The sequence below is a fragment of the Thamnophis sirtalis genome, unplaced genomic scaffold (assembly GCF_051295495.1).
Source record: "Thamnophis sirtalis isolate CommonGarterSnake01/CBP01778 unplaced genomic scaffold, rThaSir2_p1.2 scaffold_2, whole genome shotgun sequence".
Classification (NCBI taxonomy): Eukaryota; Metazoa; Chordata; class Lepidosauria; order Squamata; family Natricidae; genus Thamnophis; species Thamnophis sirtalis.
The window spans coordinates 39379415-39383528 of NW_028261382.1; the positions used below are offsets into that span (position 1 = coordinate 39379415).

The window sequence follows — 4114 nt, forward strand, 5'->3', positions numbered from 1 at the left end:
GGACGGCAGAGAAGGTGGTGGCTGGATGGAGTCAGCTTCAATAGACTCCAGAGGATGGGAGAGGACAGGAAGGCCTGGAGGAACGTTGTCCATGGGGGTCAGGATGGGTCGGACACAACTTCGCAACTAACAACAACAACCGGCAAAGGAGTTTGCTTTTACCTTGATTCGCCTTTTTTAAACTATTTTCAAGATAATATGATTAGCCTCCAAGAAACTCCAGCCTCCAAGTGTGGAAAACGTTCAGATTTTAAACAAGGATGGACGAGGCCTTAGCAAGGGCTGGGTGTGTGTCTTGGGTTAGCTCTCATCGTTGTATTTGGGGGTCTTGAGGTCTGCAGAAGGGAGGGGGGTTATTTTCCCCACAAGAGAGTTTCAGAAACATTGGGAAAAAAGCCGTGTTTTTTTTAAGTCTTTCAGTGGAAAAATACACGCGTCTCCCCGCCCTTAGTAAACAGGAGGGGAAGCTTGCAGGGGGAAAAAAACCGAAAAATGTTTTGAAAACTTTGGTTTCTCAATCCAAACTGCCACCCTCTTCGTTCTGTAGCTTTCACAGATGAGGTTCAGCTGATGGAGGGGAGGGGGAGAGGCACTGCTTTGGATCCCCCTCCCCTTTGAAAAGGAGAAAGGACTGAAATGGGGGGCAACACCCCCCCAGCCCCCATCGGTCAGGTTTTCCCAACTCCTGGCCAGTTCCGGCTAATGAGCCATCGACCCTTCCCCTCTTTTCCTTCCTTCCTTCCTTTCTCTCCCCTCTTTTCCTTCTTTCCTTCCTTCCTTTCTCCTCTTTTCCTTCCTTCTGTCCTTCCTTCTTTCTCTCCCCTCTTTTCCTTCCCTCCCTCCTCTTCCTATTTTCCTTCCTTCTTTCCTTCCTTCTCTGCCCTCCTTTCCCCCCTTCCTTCTCTCCCTTTTCCTTCCTTCTCTCCCCTCTCTTCCTTCTTTCCTTTCTCTCCCCTCCCTTCCTTCCTTCGCTTTTCGGGACCTGCTCCAGGCCCCCCTTTCGTCTTGGGGCGGGGGGTGGCGCTGGAGGTGGAGCCCTCCCCAGCCCCCTCCCCACGGCTGCCCCCAGCCCCTCTTCCAGCGGCCGCGCGGGGAAAAGCGACCCGCGGGGAGGGGAGGGGGCGGGGCCTCGGCCTCCTCCGCCCCCCCTCCGCAGTGACTAATTTTCACGTGGGGGGGCTGGCTCTGCTCCGCCCCCCCCTCCTCCTCCTCCTCCTTCTCCTCCTTCCGCTTCCGAACCTTCCCCGGATCCGCCGCTAGCGAGGTAAAGGGCCGCCTGCGGGGGTCGCGCCGGGCAGCCCCCTCCCCTCCCCGCCGGCCCCTCCCGCCTTTGTTGGCCGGGGGGGAGGGGGCTCTTCCTCCCCCCTCCCCCTATTGCTGACCCCCCCTTTCTGCCCCCTCCCTTGGAAGCCCCCTCCCCCCTTGGGCAGCGGAGGAAAGTTCAAAGAGGGAAAGTGGTTCTCCGCTGCGGGGGGGCAGGCAGTCACTTTCCCTTTTGGAAGGCGGGGGGGGGCGGAAAGAGGGCGGGGGGGCTGCGCCTCTTTGCCTCCCCTTCTCCCCCCCGTTGGCCAGGCTGGGCTCCCGGGGGGGGGGCTCAGTCCGCCTGTCCCTCTTGCTCCGGAGTCTCGGGGGGGGGGAGGCAAGGAAGAGGGGAGGGTCGCGTCGCTGGGCCCAAAGGGGGGAAGTTGGCCGGGAGTTGGTGGCAGGCTTTTTTTTCCGCCTTCGGGCCCGGCTCCCTTCGTCTGGCAGGTCGGGGAACGGGCTGGATGGAGGGGGGGGCAGGCCAGGCTTTGGGCCGGGGGAGGGGGCTTCAATTGGGGAGGGGGGCAAGAAGAGAAAGCTTTGCAGCCGCCGCTTTGCTCAGGGAAAGAGTGAAAACGCTCCCAATCTCTCTCTCTCTCTCTATATCATCTATCTATCTCTCTCTCTCTCTCTCTCTTTCTCTCTCTCTCTCTCTATCTATCTATCTATCTATCATCTATCTATCTATCTATCATCTTTCTTTTTTTATCTCCCTCCTTCCTCTCTATCTGTCATCTTTCTTTTTCTTTCTCTCCTTCCTTGCTCTCTCTCCCCCCTCTCTTCTCCTTTTCTCTCTTTTTCTTTCTCTCCTTCCTCTTCCTTCTTCTCTCTCTCTCTCTCATTTGTTTATCCACTCCCCTTCCAGCCGGGCACCCCCCCTTTACCCCCCCCCCCCATCCTCTGTTGCCCATTTCAGTTCTGCCCACAATGGCTGGTTGTTATCTCCCGGCCTGTTGCTCCACCCAGAGGAGAACTCTCAGCCCTCCTGCATGGGGGGGGGTGCACTCAATCCCCCCCCCCCCCCCGCCTCTGGCCTCAAATGCACTGGGTGTGTGTGTGTGCAGAAGAGGAGAGAAATGGAGTCTGCCCCCCCCTTCTTAGTTAGAAAAACCACCTTTTCTGCCCTCTCCTTCCTGTGTGATCCTCCCCCCCCCCTTGCCCAAACACGGCTGGCAGATCCAGGAAGTGGCCTTCTTCCCCTTGAGGCCTGCAGGCACCCACTCGCCTTTTTTCGGCAAAAGGCCCGGGGAATTTGGCAAAGGCCGCAGGTAGATGGGGAAAATCCTTATTTTGCTGGTAATTCTCTGGCCGCCCCTCCCTTTCTCCCCCCCCCTTGCGAGAAAGGCAGGCGGTGTGTGGTGCCTACCCCCTCCGGCCCACCGGAGGGTGGGAAAACCAACACCCAGCCAGTTGGCGAACGGGGAGAGGCCGGAAGAAGGGCAGGGCTCCCATCCTTCACCAGGGTCTTAAGTCGAAGCAAGCGTGGCAAAATCCTTGCAGGAACAACCCACCTACCCAGATTTGCAAACGCCCCCCTCCCCACCGCCGTCAAACCAGCTTTTGCAGAAGGAAACTCAGCCTGCCATCCAGGACTGAGTGAGTTGTGTAAACTTTGCCCCCCCCCTCCTCCTTCTCCTCCTCCCCCTTAAAAAAGTCCTGGGAAACTGGTTCATTGCTAAGGAATTTTCTGGAGGTTGGGAGAAGGGAAGGGCCTTTGTGTTTGAGAGAGAAACTTTCCAAGGTGGGGGGGGGAGGGCGGGGAGGGGGGGGGAGAGGGAAAGGCCGTTGACATCTTCTTCTAATCCGGCGTCCAGAAAAAGAAAAAGAAAAACCCATTTTTTTTGCCCTCTTTCTAAGCGGCACCAAACTCCAAAGTTTGCGATTTAACCGTGAGAAACACAGTTGGATTGGCAAATTGCAGGGCAATCTCGTTTTGTGGGTTATCTGGGCAGCCCCCCCCCACCCCAATTCCATCCATAAAACGGGACTTGGGAGGGCAATTTGAGCCGTTGGTTTTCCAAGCTAGGCTGCTTCTGAAGGTGGAGGCTCCACTGAATTATGGCTCCCTTTAGCAAACGTCCCAGGGCCTTGCCTGTTGCATGCCAATTCTCTTGGTGACCCGTAACACGATGCACCTTCCAGCCCCTTTTAACCTCATGTTTTCCCAGAGATCTGTCTGGGTTTTATCACTGACTTTCTTACCCGCCTTTTCCTTAATCTGGCCGCCTCTCTTTCCAACGGTTTAACAGCTGAGTTGGAAGGGAGCTTGTAGGTCATCTAGTCCAACCCCCAGGGCCCAAGCAGGAGACCCCCGACAGAGGGCAGTCCAATCTCTCCTTGAAAAGCCTCCAGGGAATGAAGCTCCCAGAACTTCCAAAGGCAACTTCCGTTCCATGGGTTGATTGCTCTCAACTGTCAGGAAATCCCTCCTTATTTCCAGGTTGAATCTCTCCTTACTTAGTTTCCATCCATTCTTCCTTGTCTGACCTTGGAGAATAGCTTGACCCCCTTCCTCCTCTCTGGGGCAGCCCCTCCAATATTGGAAGATGCTCTCCTGTCTCCTCTGGTCCTTCCCTAGGCTAGCCATGTCTCTCTTTTTTCTTTATTATTTTTCCTTCCTTCCTTCCTTCTGCCCTCCTCTCCTTCCTTCCTCCACTTTCTTTCTTTCTTTCTTTTTTTTCTTTCTTTCTTTCTTTCTTTCTTTCTTTCTTTCTTTCTTTCTTTCTTTCTTTCTTTCTTTCTTTCTCTTCCTTTTGCTTTGGAGAATAGCTTGACCCCCCCCTCCTCTCTGGGGCAGCCCCTCAAATATTGG

General features: G+C 55.5%; 1 protein-coding gene across 1 annotated transcript in view; it reads left to right on the plus strand.

Annotated features, from left to right (window-relative positions):
• Nucleotides 1-2473: 2473 nt before the first annotated feature.
• Nucleotides 2474-4114, plus strand: part of CERS2 (ceramide synthase 2) — a 26207-nt gene continuing 24566 nt past the window's right edge. Inside the window, 1 exon segment of the mRNA XM_087705015.1 lies at nt 2474-2570. The gene's annotated coding sequence lies outside the window, so the exon portion shown is untranslated.